The following is a 19,584-nucleotide window of genomic DNA, read 5'->3' as shown; positions in this document are numbered from 1 at the left end:
GTGTGAATATGGGCAGGGGTGTGTGGGGGGAGGGGTGTGTTTGTTTGGAGGTGTGTGTGCGTAGAGGGCTGTGTGTGTGCGTGCGCGCAAGGAGGGATGTACGCGCGGAGGAGGCCGTTTTACTGTACCATCACTCGGAATTTTTTCCTACGTAGCTTGGCCAGGTACCAGGTAGTGCGGTGGGTGATGCACTGTGGCTTATTTCCCCACTGGAGGTGTGTTGTAGTGTTCTGCCAGTGACCTGGGTGTCACTCTACACTGCCACATGCATCAGCTTCTCTCGCCAGCTGTCCCCCACTGGTCAAGCGAAGTGAGCAACTTACTCCTGTGTCCCACCACACTCCACATTTTTGCACAGGTACTCTGATGTATTGTTCTTTTCCTTCTGCCATCATATCTCTATCACTTCTCCATCATATCACGAGTGGAATACCCTGTCAGAAGGGGAAAACATCTACTGGCAACATAGGCGGGGGAGGCGGGGGGGTCCTTCACTTCAAACAGTTGTTGAACGGGGTAGCACTGACCTGATGGAATGACTGGCCACGTGGTCTATCATCCTGATTCCATATTTCTTCAATCCTGTCTTCCTTACATCCACCCCCCTCCTCCCTGCACTTCCCCTTACTTTCAAACTGCACAGGAGTGGAATGTTCAGTCAACTGGCTCCAAGGTTCTGTGTTGTGGGGCAGCGATGCTCGTAAATGGGTTTAGGTTGAGTTGACAGTGCAAAAGGAGGTGGGAAGCTAGCCTTTGTCTTACTTGCCTCTCTCTTGCCCTGGGCCAGGAAACAGAGATAAGTTTTCAGCACGGATTCTTGAGGAGAGATTCTTGAGGAGATTCTTGAGGATTCTTGAGCAGAGGTTCCTGAGGAGATTCTTGAGGATTCTTGAGCAGAAGTTCCTGAGGAGATTCTTGAGGATTCTTGAGCAGAGGTTCCTGAGGAGATTCTTGAGGATTCTTGAGCAGAGGTTCCTGAGGAGATTCTTGAGGATTCTTGAGCAGAGGTTCCTGAGGAGATTCTTGAGGATTCTTGAGCAGAGGTTCCTGAGGAGATTCTTGAGGATTCTTGAGCAGAGGTTCCTGAGGAGATTCTTGAGGATTCTTGAGCAGAGGTTCCTGAGGAGATTCTTGAGGAGAGGTTCCTGAGGAGATTCTTGAGGATTCTTGAGGAGAGGTGATCCCATTGCTGAAAATGCTTGTAGTGAGTAAACTGCAGTAGCCGATGTATGAACAAAGCAGCACTGAGACAGAAGGCGAGCTGAACACAAAGGCAATATCTCTGTGTGAAACTATCAGGAGGGAAGGAAATTAAATTAGTTTTGAAGGTTAAAGGGACGCTTCAACTATGACGAAGAAGGTATCTTGTTCCTTTTTACATATAAATTGAGTCTCCTACCACGTATTTTTATATGCTATACTTTCATGTATTTGAGATGCTCTGTCTCAACACGATAGGCATAGTGTGTAATGCATACAAATATTTTGCCAACGCTTTCACCCACCGCGTCTTCCACCATTGCGTCCTTCCCTGAATCAGATACTGGGTCCAAACTCCGTCCCAGAGACTCGAGCACAAATTCCGGGATGGTGCTCAAGTGCGATGCTGAGGGGATACTGCACCAGCAGGGGTACCTGATGAGATTTTAACCTGTCTTTCTCGGAGAGATATAAAGGATCTCTCATGTCAGTATTTAGAGAAGACCAGGGAGAGTTTTTTCCTCGTGTGTTGGCATCGTTCAACTCTCAGCCAAAAATATAAAGCAGGTGCAAGGCACGAGTGTGCTGGAGGATCACAGCAGGTCATGCAGAATCTATTGGAAAGGATTATCTGTCTGTGGGCCCAGTTCACTGTTGCATTTCTTTCAATGACAATAACTTTACTATGCAGTTAACTCGACACACTTTAGCTCATGAAAGATTCTTTTAATTTGTTTGTTCTCTGAATGCTGATACCTCTGGCAAAGCCACCACTTATAGTCCATCCCGAATTGGACCTGAACTGAGGTGTCATTCACATCTGTGGATCTGGAATATGTTGGCAGATGACACAAAGATTGGAGTTGCAGTGGACAGTGAAGAAGGCTTTTAAAGCTTGTAGTGGGATCAGGACCAGTTGGAAAAAGTGGGCTGCAAAATGGTAGGTGGACTTTAATAGTTTGTGGTGCACTTTGAGAGAACTAACCAAAGAGGGACATAGTTAACTGAGGAGTGCAGTAGAACAGAGGGATCTAGGGATAGTTATATCACAGGTTGATAGGGCCATAAAGAGAGCTTTTGCCACATTGGCCTTCATAAAGCAAAGTATTGAGTATGTAATGGTAAAATTGAGGCCAAACTTGGAGTATTGTGTGCAGTTTTAATCACCTAACTACAGGAAAGATATCAATAAGACTGAAGAAATGGAGAAAAGATTTACAAAGATGTTGCTGGGACTTGGGGAACAGGGAAAGTTAAACAGGTTAGGGCTTTATTCCCTGGAATGTAGAAGAGTGAGCTGAGATTTGACAGAGGTAATTACAATTTTTGAGGGACAAAATAAATGCATGCAGGCTTTTTCCATTGAGGTTGGGTGAGATAAGAACCAGAGGACATGGGTTAAGCGCAAAAGCGGAAAAGTTTAAAGGAAACATTTGGGGTAACTTCTTCATGCAGGTAGTGGTGGGAGTGTGGAACCAGCTGACGTGGTGCATGTGGGCTCAGTTTTGACATTTACAAAAATTCTGGACAGGTACATGGATGGCAGGGGTCTGGAGGGCTGTGGCCCATGGGCAGGTTATTTGGACCTGGCAGTATAATAGTAAGCACAGATTAGATGGGTTGAAGGGCTTATTTCTGTGCTCTCGTGTTCTGTGGTTTTATAGCGTGGGTGAGGACAGCTCATGATTTTTTTCTTCGAGATTCACAACTTTTCATCAAGCAAACCTTCAAAACTTTGCAGGACAGAAGAAGCCAGTCTGGACCCTCTTATCTGTGTCAGGCCTTTGAATTTATCCTTGATCTCTTAATTTTTTCAAAAGCCCGGTAGAATTTTAATTTTTGAATTATTTATTCAATTCCCTTTTAAAAGTTAAAATTGCATCTGATTCCATCTTTTTTTCTGGCAGTGCATTTCAGATCATACAAAAAAAAGGACAGGGATTCGCTTATGAGGCGAGGTTGATTAACATAGGACTATACTTGGAGTTTAGAAAGATGAGGAGGGAAATCTGATAGAAGCATATAAAATTATGAAAGGAATAGATAGGATAGAAGTCGAGAGGTTTATTTTCCACTGGTAGGTAGGTGAGACCAGAACAAGACGTGAAATACGGAAATCAACAGACACTGTAATTGTAGTCAAAATACAGAAATGCTGGAGGAACTCAGTCGCTCTCGTTACATCCATAGGAACTAAAGATATATTCCAGTTATTTTGGGCCTGAGCTCTTCCTCAAGGTGATACCTTGACTGGCTGAGTTCCTCCACCAATTTTGACCAGAAAAAGGGGGCATAACTTCAAGATTCAGGGTAGTGGATTGGGATGAGAAGATACTACTTTTCCCAGAGAGAAGTGAATCCTTGGAATTCACCACTCAAGGAAGATATAGAGCCTACAACATTAAATATATGTTAACACAAAGATGAATAACATGGAAATTAGAAGGTATGCAGCACAGGACTTTAGTCCTCGACCAGAGCAATCAATTGAATGGTGGAAGACTTGATGGGTCATATGGCCCACTCCTGCTCCTATTTCTGATGTTCTTATGGATGAACAGTTGCAGAATCTTTGCTGCAATTGGAATCTTGAAGATGACAAAGGTAGCCCTAAGTAATTCTACCATCTGTCCTCCACCTGTACCTTGATGGAACCAGGACCTAACCAGAGGGTCTCAAAATTGCCCATGATATGCACCTGCTCAGTTTTACATCTAACCTGGGCTGCAGTTCATCTCTAATGTTGCAATGTTTGTTATTCTGCCTTAATAAAAAAGAAACATTAGGTTTAAAGCTAATTCGAGACATGGGAAAATGACCATAGATCAGCCACGATCTCATTCAAATAGCCTTGAGCAGCTAAATGTTCGTCCTCTTGTATGTCTGATTTCAGGGCACAGACATAATGGCCCGGGCCTTCTCCTCTTTTACAGTAAGGTTTTGTGATTACACCCTTCCAACATAATCTAAGTGGATTTTTGTCCTGTGATTGTCATGGTTCCAAGGCTATTTGGCCTTTGATCTTTGCTCCTTTACTTTTTCCTCATGGCCTTGTAGGTTTTATTTTTTTTAATTATTTAACCAATACCCATATCTTGTCTTTTGCAACCTTAAAAATAATTACTGATTACTAATCCTTAAAAATTGTTGGGGATTTCTTAAGCGAATATTCATTCATTGGAGCGCTTTCATCCCTAACGTCAAAGTACTCGAGATGGCAGAGGTTGACAGCATCGAGTCCACGCTGCTGAAGATCCAGCTGCGCTGGGTGGGTCACGTCTCCAGAATGGAGGACCATCGCCTTCCCAAGATCGTGTTATATGGCGAGCTCTCCACTGGCCACCGTGACAGAGGTGCACCAAAGAAAAGGTACAAGGACTGCCTAAAGAAATCTCTTGGTGCCTGCCACATTGACCACCGCCAGTGGGCTGATATCGCCTCAAACCGTGCATCTTGGCGCCTCACAGTTTGGCGGGCAGCAACCTCCTTTGAAGAAGACCGCAGAGCTCACCTCACTGACAAAAGGCAAAGGAGGAAAAACCCAACCCCAACCAACCAATTTTCCCCTGCAACCGCTGCAACCGTGTCTGCCTGTCCCGCATCGGACTTGTCAGCCACAAACGAGCCTGCAGCTGACGTGGACATTTACCCCCTCCATAAATCTTCGTCCGCGAAGCCAAGCCAAAGAAGATCTAATAATATAGAATTTGTTTCACAGATGTGGAGTTGAATGAGTGATATTGGCTCAACCAGGTTTGGAACAGTTTAACTCAGGATATATGTAATGGTGTCTTGTGCAGGCAATAAGATGTTGGAGGAACTCCACAGCATCCATGGATAGAAATGGTCACTCAGCACTTTGGGTCAGCACCCTTTATCAAGACTAAATGAGGAAGGGGTGATATCAGGTATATCAAGGGGAATTAAAAGAGGAGGGGGAAGAAGTGTCTCCCCATCATTTTTTTTTCCTCCGCCCCCCCCCCCCCCACCCCCCAGCCATTTTTTTCCGGGTATAGTGCAGTGGTGAGCATAATGCTCCAGCAACCTGGGTTCAAATCTGGTGCTATCTGTAAGGAAGTAAAAGCAAAATGCTGGAGAAACTCAGCGGGTCAAACAGTATGCAAGGTACGGAGTTTGACCCACTGAGTTTCTCCAACATTGTGTTTTAGCTTCAGTCACTACGTCTGCAAACGTCCGTGTTTTACTGCTGTCTGTAAGGAGGTTATAAATTCTCCCTGTGACCCCATGGGTTGTCTCCGGGTGCTTCAGCTTCATCCCACCCTCCAAAAACATTAATTAGTCACATGGGTGGCAGCAGACTTGTGGGCTGATGGGGTTGGTTGCTGTGCCCTACCTCTAAGTTATTTTTTAAAATCACCCCTTCCCACTTTAGTCTCGATAAAGGGTCCCAACCCAAAATGTTGACTGTGCCTGGATGCTGCCTGACTCATTCCTCCAGCTTCTCATCGTTTGCTCCAAATATTCCAGCATCCGCAGTTTCATCGTTTCTCTCTGACACTATCTTGCTCCTTTGGTGCTAATGTTCCATATTTCTATCCAGTGGGATACTGCCTGAGGCCATCTATTGTTTTCACAGGTAGTTAACTGTTAAAATTCCCTTTGCTCACTGGTAGATGGCCTTGATTCACCAGGGATAGGGCATATACAGCAACCGAATTCAACTCAACTCCGATTTCCAGAAATATAAAAAATAATCTGACTTTGTCTGTACCTTGAGAAAGACAAAACCCTGTTTGGTAATATCCTGCCAGAGTGACGGTTCATTAAATGCACTGTTTTGAGCTAAGGTCAAGTTTAACGTGAGGTGGAAGAATAAAGATGAAAATTTGGGAATTAGGTCATTCTGTTCAACCTCAATAATTTGTTGGAGAAATAATTGTAACCGCATGTGTATAGTGAAAATACTGATCGACTGATTAAATGATTCCTTTTTCAATATTCATCAACAATGTTATCTTCACCAGCCAATTTGTTGAATTCTCTGCTTGATATATTTCACAGTTATTAAGGAATAGTCTTTGAAATGCTAGTTTGGTTGATTTCTTTTGTGTGCGGGCATGCGTATGTATACATGAGTGTGTGTGTGTGTGTGTGTGTGTGTGTGTGTGTGTGTGTGTGTGTGTGTGTGTGTGTGTGTGTGTGTGTGTGCTGTTCATGTCTGTGTGTGAGTGTGTGAATCTGTGCCTGTGTGTGCTCATGTGGGTATCTTTGGTGGGGGGTCACTGGGGTGGGGAGTGGTTTTACGGATATAGGGTTAACTGAGTTATACAGAAAGGTTATCAAGGTTTGGACTTTATTCTCTGGAGCATAGAAAAATGAGAGGAGATTTAATATACAAAACTTTAATGGGTATAGATCGAGCAAATGGAAACAGGCTTTTTCCATTGAGATTAGGAGACATAAAAATGAGAGGACATAGGTTAAAGGGGAAAAGATTAAAGGGAATATTAAGATGAACTTCACACAGAGTATGTTGCTAGCTGAAATATTGAATGTGGGCTTGATTTTGATATTTAAGAAAAATTTGGGGAAGTATATGGATGGGATAGGTATGGAGGGAAGTGGTCTGAGTTGAGGTCAATGGGACCAGGCATGGACTAAATGGGCCGAAGGGCTTGCTTTGGTGTTGTAGTGTGCTATCCTTCTAGGAAGCTGTCTCCACCTCAGCACAATTGATGTGGACTTGGAATTAAGCTCCAACTATGGCGGAGAATAAAATGGAACTGCAGACCATGATGTTTGAAATACACTGAGACAGTGTGGTTGTAGACAGAGGTCAAGGGCACAATTCTGCAGAAGCATGGATCCCAGTTTGCAGAAACGCTGGCTGGCTTGAACATGCCAGTGATCATGGGTGGGTCCAACTAGACAAGGGTGCAGTTTGAGTAGAAGCCTACATGCGATCAGTTGGAATGAAGTAGTTAGCACAATGCTGTCTGTTGCAGTGCCAGAGACCCAGGTTCAAATTGGTGCTGTCAGTAAGTACAAAGTTATAAGTTCAGATTTATTATCAGAATACATACATGATATCAGTTACAACCCTGAGATTCTTTTTCCTGCAGGTGAGGGAGAATGATCACTTATTGGTTGTGCAAAATAAAACTGTACTTAATGTACACTTGTAAACAAATAAAGAAATGTAAACAACCTGACTGCAATAGAGAGAGAAAAAAAATCAATAAAGTGCAAAATTAAGAGACCTTAAACGAGTCCCTGATTGAGCTTGTCATTGAGGAGTCTGATTATGGAGGGGTAGCAGCTCTTCCTGAACCTGGTGGTGCGAGTCCTGTGGTACCTATACCTCTTTCCTGATGGTGGCAGTGAGAACAGAGTGCATGCTGGGTGATGTGGATCCGCGACGATTATTCTGCTGTCCGGCAGCAGTGTTCCCTGTGAATCATCTTGATGGTGATGTCCGCTACCTCTTGCAATGCTTTACACTCAGGGGTATTTTAAAAGTAGTTTGTAAATTCTCCTCATGTCCACGTGGATTTCCTCTGTTTTCCTCCCATGTTCCAAAGGTGTACAGGACTTGCAGGTTAATTGGTGTACTTCGGTTGGTGTGGGCTCGTAGGCTGGATGGACCTGTTACCATGCTGTATCGTTTTTTAAAAAAAACATTTTCCAAGCAAAGTGGCATGAGTTGAAACGAGTTTAGTCATCTGCTCACAGAAGATTAGTGGGAAACCAGAAACCACAGAGGTGACCAAGGTTCAAAGAATTAGTTAGACATCCAGCATAGAGTAGTGGAGAACTTGGAGAGAATACAGAGGAGATGCATCTGCACATTCTTTGAATGGAGGCATTTAGTTGTGGTTTGTTTTCCCTGGAGCAAAGGCGGCAGAGAGAAGATTTGATAGAAATGCAATAAACTCTTGTTCACACATGCAGAATCCTCTTGCAACCTGTGGTGCGCTGTTAGACAGAATCAGACACACACAAGGTAAAGACTGTACAACAGGCTTTAATCCACAAAGACTTCCACAAAGCCAGGCTGGCTGTGGCTGCAGCAACTCTGTGTGAGGCCTCGGGAGGCCAGGGCAGGCTTATATCCCGGAGGATGATTGACACCCGACCGGGTGGGGCTTGAGCCATTCAGGCCGATTGATTGCCAGCCAGCCAGGTGTTGTCCTGACCCCTTACACTCCTGCAGGTACAGAGGTTGCCCCCTGAAGTAGGCAGTGGTACACTCCTGCAGGTACAGGTGTTGCCCCCTGCAGTAGGCCGGTGGTACATTCCTGCAGGTACAGAGAGTGCCCCCTGCAGTAGGCCGGTGGTACCCTCCTGCAGGTACAGGTGTTGCCCCCTGAAGTAGGCCGGTGGTGGACCACCACACAACCTCAAAGATGTACTGTCATTAAAATAAGCTGCAATGCTGAATTTTATTTCATTTGTAATTTGTTGCTGCATTTTACGTTAATAGTGTTTTGCCTTAAAATATAGAAGTAAAATGTAAATCATTATTATTTTAAAGGGTCAGTAAATGATACATCATCCAGCAACTGATTTAAAGATTTATGCATAGAATAGGTGTGAATTTTTCAAACAATTCTCACACACCCAGCAGCCCACCCCATTCCCCATGTATGTTTCATGGAAGGGGGTAAACTGTATAGAAGTTTGTGAAAGCCATAGGTAGGGTTGGTAGTCAAAATCTGTGCACAATAAAACCCCTGGCATCCAGAATTCAAACAACTGGCAGCCACAAGCATCTGGCAAAAAAAAGTGTAAATTACATAAAAACAATTAAAATAAATAATAGGTTAAAAAAAATGTAAGTTTAAAATTGTAAAAGTGAATGTTCTCTGAATTAACACAATTTCAAGAAGTTGGGAGCAAATATTTAGCCAGCGGAGAGCCTTGGCTGTGCTTTGCTTGAAGCAGCTGCTTGAATAAAGTTGTGTGAAACACCAATGGTGTCGCCCAGGATGAAGAACTGGTTGATGCTGCTCGCTGTTGGGGTGACTCTCTTCAAGTGTCTCCTTATCCCTGCTTAGTAACATTCACCCCAGTCAGAGGCTCTATCTGTAAACTTTGGGGAGAGGAGGTTAATTATCTATAATGTTATTGTTCACCTTTTGGGTGGCTCAGTGGAAGGGGAGGAACCTGCAGATTCAGTGATGGTTAAATGTGACTGAAAATCAAGTAAAATTCTTTACAGTTGATATAGTTAATGCAAGTGAAGTTTGTTTGAAGTACAATATATATATTTTTTTGTCTTTTAAAATGTTTATTCTTAATCGAGGTATATTAGTTAGGCATTTTAAGAGTAAGTCTCAAGCAAGTAGAAAATATACTTATCCGGCATCTACTAATCCCCAAAGATGCCGGTTCATGGGTTTTACTGTATCTTGTTTGTGTCATTCTCTACAGTTGGCAAACATTATAGGTGTAAAATACAGCAATGAGTCAGTCGCAGGAATAATTATGGGAAATAGCAGTTTATCGGTTTTACAACTGGAAAATGTCACTGGAATGGTTTGACTAAAATTCAGCAGGAGGAAGGGTTAAGGAGAGGAAATGGGCTTCCTGTAGAAGGATTGCAATTATTTACAGATCAATGTGGGGAGGGAGATGTGTTTCTCTGCATCAGTTTGTTTCTCATGTATTGATTGCAGCAGCAAGATTGCGAATTTTCCTTCTCAGTGCACTTTTCTTCGATCATTTACAATTTTGTGCATTTCTTGCTTTCTTCATGTCCTTCTTCCGTCCCTCTCCTCTCTCATTATATGACTTGGAATGGTGTTTTCTTTTATATCATTTACGGGTTGCAAACGTCTGTAGGCCTTTACAGGTGCATTGTATGCTAAGAATGCGCCTGAAGAAGCAGAAGTGGCCCTTTAAATTGCCGTTCAGGTGGTAGTGTTTAAAGCGCAACCTGAAGGACACAGCTGCACAGGATGCGGCTCTGAGCACACTCCGGCTCCTGCCCAGTGACAGCTGTGATCAGCAACCTGACCCTTTGACATCTGCTTTCAGCCAGCTGCATTCAGGTGGCTGGGGGAGCCACTGAGCTGAGCTGATTCTCCCTCTCGGAGGAAGGTTACATAGCTCGCCTCAAAAGCGCCTCCTGCACATTCAGGTGGCCTCAAAACAGTCGCATATTGCCTAAACATGCGGCTTTACATGTGGGGCAATTGGCCACCTGAAAGTGCCTTGTGAGAAATAATGCTCCACAGATCCTTATTGAGCAAGGCAGATCAATAGCTTGGCTTAAGTGACGTATGTGGTGCTTTCCTTATTAGCCAAAGCATGGAATCCATGTAGGGGTGCTATGCTAAATCACTATATAATGCTAATTAGACCATAGCTTGTGCACCATACATTGTGCTGGAAATCATATTAGATGATGAGATGAGGTTGCTTTTTTTTGTCGTGTTCTCTAGCACTATGGGACTAGGCGGAATAAGTAGTTCTGCACAGACAAGATGGGCTGAAGGGCCTGTTTCTGTGATGTGGTGCCCTATGGTTCTATGAGAGTTTATTGTCATATGCAGAAGTTCAACATACAGCTGCACTGGAAATCTGACTCACTACAGCCACAAGATTGACCAACTTGGTCTAATCAAATTACCTCAATATGCCAAGGACAGTAAAAGATGATAAATATAAAAGGATAGTTAACAACAATTGCAGCATCTGCAGATTTTCTTGGTTTTTTTTAATATTTATGTTTTTCCAGAATTAAACTCAAATAGTTATCAACACTTTCAATGTTAACATTAATAATATAAATGCCAGTTGCAATTTATAATTGTCAATTTTATACAATTTTATTTCCTGTAGAGTTTGGGCTTTTTCCTACCACTTCCCTCCCCACCAACCCCCCCCCCCCCCCACCCCCACCACCCCCCCCACCCCCCCCCACCCCCCCCCCCCCCCCCCCCCCCGGCCCCACTCCCAAGCCTCCACATTTAACACCTAATATTCTGCCAAACACAATTACAAGTAACACTTAGGTCATTCACAACAAAGGAATAAATTATACATCATGGGTTCATGGATTTGTCATATCACGGCAGGCAGTGCTCAGGCTGCTTCTCTCACATGACTTCATGACTTTTCCTGGTTGAAATGCGATGGAGAGCCCCCCCCCCCCCCCCCCTCACCAATTTGAGGGGCTGACGGGGAGGGTAAGGAGACGAGACACGACAGCTGACCTTCTTGTTTAACTAAATGTTCATACTTGCAGTTAGTGCAAGAAAAAAAAAGTGATGTTTCAGTAATACAGATAGATCTTTTGGTGGCAGTGGATCCATTCATAGTTAGGGTTAGGGTACCATGGGAAGATTTAAGAACCTGCTGATTGTCAGATTTTTTTTCCCCCTCAACCTAGAGGTGCTGGACTTCAGGCTTCTATACCTTCTGCCTGAAGGCAGCAACGAGAAGACATTGTAATCTCATTGTCAGCCTTCTCTTACATAGGTGTCGGCCATGGACAGGAGGTCGGAGTCCAAGATGGATGACTAGGTTTGTCATTTTATAATAGAAAGGTGGTTTCACAGGAGAGTGTGCAGAGGTGGAAAGTTGTCAAGCTTTTATTGAGAGGGTGTGAACTGAAAGTTATGGGATGACCTAGATGGAGTAAATAGGAAAGGACTACTTTGTAAAGCTGAAGATGTGAAAAACCAGGATGCTTAGAAATATAAATAACTGACGGAAGGACTGGAGGGGAGCTAACGATAAATGTTTTCATCTGATGGGTGATAGGGGTCCGAACTCGCTACTTGGATAGATGGTAGAGGCAGTGTTATGGATGCTTTTATTTTAGGAACAGGGACAATTTTAGTTTTGGACTAGAGACAGGACTGAACCAATGGCAGGAGATCACGTGCTGTTGTGAAGGGCTGAAGTAGCACTGAGAAAACTGACAGCTGTGTGGGAAGCGCTGAAACAGCGCTAGGAAATGACAACTGTCAGAAGCGCGAGAGCCACACGATGGAAGCCAGTGGGCTCACAGAGAGCTACCCGCTGCTGTCAACCTCTCTCCACCAATGGGGAAAGCTGAAGGCATGCTGAAGAGCCCAGCATGCTGAGATTTGAACAGGTTGGTCAGAGGGCAGTTAGTTAGAGGGTCTGTGTATGCATGTTCACCCAACAGCTTCTGCAAACAAGAGGCGGAGTTGCTTTGTTCATAGCTGATTATCACTGTCTAGACTATCTGTCAATGTTCTCAGCCATTAGCTTCAGTGGGAGAAAGAACTGACTTGAGTTCCTTTGTTCACGGGTGCTAGTACTGTTGTCTGTAACTGTCTGTCAGTGTAACTTGAGTGGGAGAAAGAACTCTGAGCTACTTTGTCTGTGGGTGCCAGCACTAGTGTCCTGGCAGCAGTTTGCGCCACTCTCATACCCAGAGTCCCCAGTCCCCTTCCAAGAGGAGGACTTTGTGTGACAGGAGTCACTTGATGACTCAAGACAGGGTGTTTTGAGGGGAAGACTTGTGTGGCAGAAGCTCACTTGTTAACCCTATTGTGGGCTTCAGAGCCGTGAACCTCGTGTAGTAACTCGGAGGTCACTGGGTGAAAATTCCAATGTGAAGTAATCAAATGTGGTTGTTGCCCAATTCGAAACTCAGGAAAGTCGTAAGGCTACAGTGATCGTAAGACTAAAGTGATCAAGGCCGTCTGTCTCCACGTCCAACTAAAAGACCAGCATGCAACCACTAAGAATCCCAAGCCTGGAGACCAGACTCTGCGAGCTGTTCCTTTTTGATGGACGGACTTGACATGACTGACTTGAGGTTTGCTTTGGGAGTTTTCTTTTGGGGCATTTTGACTTTGAACTGTAATGGTTTGGGTTTGTTACCCCCACATACACCTTGAAAAATCTATTGTTAATGCAGTGCCATAAAGGGTTATGTTTGGGGATTAAGTGTATTGAGGTAAATCTATTATTGTTAATTTGTTAAAGAAATTTTGTGTTAAACTTAAACCTTTTTTTAATGTGTCTCTCAATTGATGCTGGTGAGGTGTAACAGCAGAAACACTCATAATGCCAAAATCAATTTGGATTCCTGCTTGAAGACCCAGGATTACAGACCAAGTCCAGGATCATGAAGTCACACAGCAACTGAACAGGCCCTTCTACCCACTATGCACTTACCAAGACTAATGGGTCAACACAAGTTAGGCAGGCAGAATGGGCCTTGAATGTGCAATAAATTTTCTTTGAGTAACCAGAAGAGATCTGATTGAAAATAGGTCTGTACTTTTGCATCTTATGTTCGATGTTTTCTTGAGCCCAATATTGTATTTGTTTCCCTTCTCGTCTTCCTTTGCTCCTTTGATTCTCTTGTTGCATTTTCTTGTCAATAGCCTGTTCTTCAATTGCAACTCCATTATCTGTACACTTTGAGTGACCAGCTCCCATTTCATTGGTTATGCTGGTTCAGATGGCTGGGATTCAGGAACTGGCTGAGGTGAACAGGGCGACAGAGAGCAGGGACAAGCTGTTGGTTTGGTGGAACTCAGTGGGATGAGCAGCATCAAGGGTGGTGGATGGGGGGAACAGAAATTGATGTTTCTGGTTGAAACCCTTCATCAAGACCCCAATTCTTTATCCTCATCATGGATGTTGCTCGATCCACTGAGATCCTCCAGCAGATCGTTATTAACATAACAATTACAGCACGGAAACAGGCCATTAGGCCCTTCTAGTCCGCACCGAACCAAACACCCCTTTCTAGTCCCACCTCCCTGCACAATGCCCATAACCCTCCATCTTCTTCTCATCCATAGACCTGTGTTTTGCTTTCAGGGAACAGATCTTTCTGACCCATGAGATTCACATCAGGCAACAGTTTGAATGGATTGGGGTAAGGGAATCCTGGATAGGTTGACTAGGGGAATGGGTTAGCTCTCTGAATGGAGAGCAAAGGAGATGTGGAGCTGGAGGAAGAGAGAAAGAGAGATGGGGAAGGGTCCGACAGGAACCAGAACAATCGATGTTAATGCCCTCTGGTTGGAGGGTGTCCAGTCGGAATATTAGGCGCTGTTCATCTAATTTGTAGGTAGCCTCAAATTGGTAGGGCACGAGGGCATAGTCAAACATGTCGGTGTTGGAGTGGGTGGTGGAATTGAACTGGTTGGCCACTAGAAGGTCCCCGCTCTTCAGAGAGCTATCCCCTCCCCTTCAGCCCTCAGCTTTTTTCTCTTCTCCACTCCCACCCATATCCACCTATCTCTTGCCTGTATGAATTATAAAAGAAGAAGATTGCACCTCTCCATGTCCATCTAAAGACCTTAAGATTCCAAGAAGAACGAACAAAAGCAGGTCATTCACCCACTTAAGTCTGTTCCACTGTTCTTTGAAATCATTGCTAATATTACATTCCTGAAATCCATCAATTGGCGATTTCACTGCGCACAATGCGTCACAATTATGATAAAAGTCTATTAATGGGCTCCTCATCTTGTCAAATTGAAACTTTCTATTTTTAATGTTATTCCTCCTTCCCTCCCTCCCTCCTTTCCCTCTCTTTCTTCCTTCCCTCCCTTTCTTCCTTCCCTTCCTCCATCCTTTCCCCTTCTTTCTTTCCTCCATTCCTCCCTTTCTTCCTTCCTCTTTCTTCTTTCCCTTCCTTCCTCCCTTCCTTCCCTCACTCCCTTCCTTCCCGCCTCCCTTCCTTCCCCCTCTCTTCCTCCCTCTCTCTTCCTCCCCCTCCCTTCTTTCTTTTCTCCCCTCCCTCCCTTCCTTTCTCCCCCCCCTCCCTTCCTTCCTTCCTCTCTCTCCTGTTTCTGCATCCACTCCCATCCCCACCATGGATGGGACTATTGAACTGTCATCTGACTGCTTTAGGGAGACCTACAGAACTTCTGATAATACTGATAATACAATGTTTCAGCAAGTGTGTTCCACTGCATCTGGTCTGACCAGAATTGTACTATTTCAGGATATAAATCTTTCTGGGTATAAATTACATTAACACTCCTTCATATATTATTGCCATATATACAATGAAAACATTCATTTGCAATCAGTTCAGCCAGTCAGCTGGCACCGGTTAAGAGCACAGAACAGAGAGACATCACTGCAGAAAGGGATCCATTGGAACAGAGGAAATTATTTTAGCAAATTATAATGTGAGGTTTGCTCAGGAGTCTGATAAGAGCAGGGGAATTTCCCTTCCCCTGGGAGGAAGGTCTTTTAAAATGTTGGCTGCATTTCCAAAGCAGGAGGAAATTAAGATTGGTAAAAGCAACTAAAAATGGCTTTGATTAATTCCTTAAATTTGTTACCAGCGCTAAAAGATAACTGAACAATAGACAAAATCCAAATTTTCATTAAGCCCCGTTGAAATCATGTCATTAAATTAAACGAATTGTGGTTTTTGAAGAAGTGTTGTGCCTTGTTTTGACTCATGCTGGGACGTGCCATTTTGGTTGTGTTTATCAACGTCCGCAGAAGCTGGTAACAAGAGATTTGATGCCCCACTATCAGTTTGCTTCTCATTTCTTCCTCGCGATGCTGTTCATCTGCGCCTCGATTCAGATTACGTAAGCGTCAAAAACACAAAATTTGGATGTATTTCCGTTCTTGACCTATTAAAATCAGAAAGGGAAATCGGAAACTTGATCAATCTTGGTTACTCAAGGTCGCCTCCAACTTCGCTCACAGAAAAAAGATCAAAGACTCTCCAGACACCACCAGTTACGTGCTCAGCGAACCGTTAGAGTCGTGGAGTCGTAGTCTTCCACAGAATGGAACCAACTTGCTCATGCTGCCCCAAACTAGTCGCATTTGCCAACATTTGGCTCCTATCCCTCTTTATTCCATCCTAAGTGTTTTGAGTATTACAACTGCTTCCACGAATATCACTTCCCCTGACAGCTTGTTCCATATATCCACCACCCTCTCTCTCTGTGAAGAAGATGCCCCTCAGGTCCCTATTAAATCTTCCCTCTTCTTCACAAATCTATGCCCTCTAGTTTTAGATTTCCCCAACCTGAGAAAAAAGTTTATGCATATTAACCTTATCTATTACCCTCTTAATAAATGGGAAACATAAAAAAATGGGAACCGGAGTATGCCATTTGGCCCATCAAGTCAGTTCTGCATTGAATAAGATCATGGCTGATCTAATGGCTCCACCAACCTGCCTTTTCTGCATAACCCTCAATTCCCCAACTCTGCCAAATTCTAACTGTGTCTTACCTCTACTTAATGAGGCAGCCTCTACAGCTTCCATGAATAGAGAATACCACAGATTCACTACTCTATGGGAAAGGCAGCTCTTCTTTATCTCTGTCCTAAATGTACTGCCAAAGTCTTGAGCCTCTTCTAGTTCTAGACTCATCTACCAGTAGAAACAACTTTCCTGTCTTATGCATCCCTTCCAGAATTCTACGTTGCCTTCTTGAATTACGTTTATTTGTTTACACGTGTATGCTGCGTACAGTTTTTTTGCACTACCAATAAGTGGTAATTCTGCCTTGGCTGTAGGAGAAAGAAACTCATGTGATGTCATATACGTACTCTGACAATAAATTTGCAACCTATTGCACCTGCAAACTAACCTTCTGCAATTCATGCACAAGCACTCCCAAATATAAATCTCATGCTCTTGTAAACCTCCATAAGATAGCCCCTCAGTGTCCAACATGCCAGGGTGAAATGTCCCAGCCTATCCAGCCCCTCTTCATCACACAAACCTGCCAGTTCTGGTCACATTCTTGTGAATCCTTTACATCTTAATGAAACATTCCCATAGAATAGAAGAACAAAAATAGAATTTGAGAATAATCTTGCAAGGAGCATAAAAGCAAACTGTTAAAATTATATCCAATGAAAAAAAAAGCTTAGGGATGACAAATATAGAACTCTAACAACCTGGAACAGGAGTATTTATAATGATGGATAAGTGGCAAGGCAATTGAACAAATTATTTGGTTTGATCTTCATGGATAAATTCCCAGCCATGATAGAGAACTAAAAGGAGAAAGAAAATTCATATAAGTAAAACAAAATGGAAAAGTAAACATTGCAGACAGGCTATAAATCTCCAAGGTCTGTTAATCTGCAACCCATATAACTAAAAGAGGTAGCCTAGGAAATTGTGAATGCATTAGTTGTCATTCTGGAATTGAAATGAATTGTTTATTTTCCACGTGTATGGCAAGATACAGTGGGAATAAAATGTGTGCGATGCAGACAGGTCGACCCATACTTCAAGCTACGAATAAATCCCCCGGAGGGACAAACTATTTAAAAAGTGATGGAGAGAGAAAACAGGTCAGCCTAATATTAGTCGTAGGGAAAGTGCGAGAGTTTAATGTAAAGAATATGAAAACAAAATGTTAAGAAATGATCAAAGAGATTAATTAAAATCAACACGGGTTGAAGAAGGAAAATTCTGATGAACAAAATTACTCGAGGTTTTTTTTGAGGTTGTAACGATTAGAAAATATAAAGGAGAAGCAGTGAATGGCCTCTGGATTTTCAGATGGGATTTGAACAAGACTCACTGAAGAGGTTAGTGTGCAAAGCTCTTGTGATTGGAGGCCTCAGCTTGAAACTTGGTTCACAGGAAATGGAATTTTCTCGGGATGGCAGCTAGTTACATTGAGGAGGCCATTCTTCAGAGATCAGTGGATGGGGCCCAGCTATTCAATATGATATGAAATGATGTGAGAGTTTATTGTCATATACACAATGTGCAGATTTACCAAAGTTCTTACTTGCTGCGACCAGACAGGTTGGTGAGATACACCAACAACAACAGTATAAATTCAATGTTCTCAGTGCACTGTGAGACAGAAAAAAAGAAAAATATTCATAGGTTTAATTAGTGCAATAAAGGTGATGTATCGACGAAGATTCTTTGGCAGTTCTGGAGTAGCTTCGTGATTAGGTTAGTTCAGGGAAGTTCAAGCACAAGATTGCTTTTGAAAAAAAAAATTTTCTTGTACCGAGAAATGCTTGACTTCAATCTCCTGTTACCTTCTGCCCGAAATCTCCTCAGCGTTGTGTGAAGAAACATTGGATCGATCCAGAGAATTTTGCATTTGTGAAATTCGTGGGCAGGTTACATATGGAGGTCAAAACATGGAATAAATTCAGGAAGAAAGATGATGTCTTGTGAAAAAGTGCATCAGCAGGTAAGGGGAGGCAACAGGGGTCATGGTAGAGGCAGGAGGCTGCAGATTTAGAATCTTAGGCAGAAAACAAACTGCTGGAAGAAATTTGGGGTTCGGACGGCATCTGTGGAGGCAATGGGATGGCTGATGTTTTAGATCGAGATCCTGCATCACATAACCTTCCAAAAGGAATATGGCGTGAAGGTAAATAATCAGGAAGTGATAGAGTGGTAAAGAATGTGTATGGTAGGTTTGATTACAAGTATGGAGACCTCTTTGCAGATATAGTGAAAACCCTTGTATCTGGCACCTGATGTGAATTTTCTGGTTGCTTGAGATCATGTGTTGTGTGATTGGCGAACTAATGGCGGGTATGGCAATTTTAAACCCATATTTTTTTAATCTATCTATTTTCTGTGATTTATTTTACCAGTTGCTTGAGACTGACTTTCGTTTGAGTTCCGGATAATGGAGGTTTTCTGTATACTGTGTGAAATTCGGGTCACCCCATAGCAAGAAGGATGTGGAGGCTCTCGACAGGGTGCAGAAGAGGTTTACCTGGATGTTGCCTGGTTTAGAGGGTACGAGTCAACAGGAGAAATTGGACAAACTTGGATCGTTTTCTCTGTAGCTGAGGGGGAGACCAGATAGGGGTTCATAAAATCAAGACAGGTATCCATCAGGGAATCTTCTTGCCAAGGCAGAAGTGTCGCACATTCGAGGAATGCTGGAAGTCACACGTTACTAGGAGCAATAGTGCAAACCCATGCAATAGTAGGGTTTAAGCAGCTTCCAGATAGACACATGGATGCGAAGGGAATGGAGGGTGTATACCAGCTGAATGCAATAGTTTGATTTGAACATCATGTTCAGGGCAGACACATTGGCTGAAGTTTCTCTTCCCATGATGTACTGTTCTGTGTTCGATGATGATGTTGAAAGGTAGAGCTGACTTGAAGATCTACCCCTGCTCCAGTATATCTACATTTCTGGAAAAGATTCTTCTGGTGTTAGATTATTGCTAGAATTTGTGCCTTCATTTTTGGAAGCAGAAGGTGGAGAAAGTCTGTTGGGCAATCCCCATGAAAGGAATATCTTGGGCCATGCATTCTTTCACTTCTTTGGCCCCTGATTCTCTGGCAGAAGTAAGGAATTTCAAAAATCCCAGTGATTGCTTTCAACATAGGATTTAAAGTCATTGGGCACATGACAAGCAAAATTAATAAAGGAAAACCTACTCCTGGAGAAGCTCTTGGGATTGATATTGACTTTCCCGGTTTCTTCTAGC

General features: G+C 43.3%; 1 protein-coding gene across 4 annotated transcripts in view; it reads left to right on the top strand.

Moving 5' to 3' along the window:
* The window catches only part of dpp6a (dipeptidyl-peptidase 6a), an 810,473-nt gene that overhangs the window by 132,625 nt on the left and 658,264 nt on the right, over positions 1 to 19,584 (top strand). The gene's annotated exons all lie outside the window — the stretch shown is intronic.

This window comes from Narcine bancroftii, chromosome 1 (genome assembly GCF_036971445.1).
Source record: "Narcine bancroftii isolate sNarBan1 chromosome 1, sNarBan1.hap1, whole genome shotgun sequence".
Classification (NCBI taxonomy): Eukaryota; Metazoa; Chordata; class Chondrichthyes; order Torpediniformes; family Narcinidae; genus Narcine; species Narcine bancroftii.
Note: the sequence above shows the minus strand (reverse complement) of the source record. Positions and strands in the feature narration are given on the sequence as shown.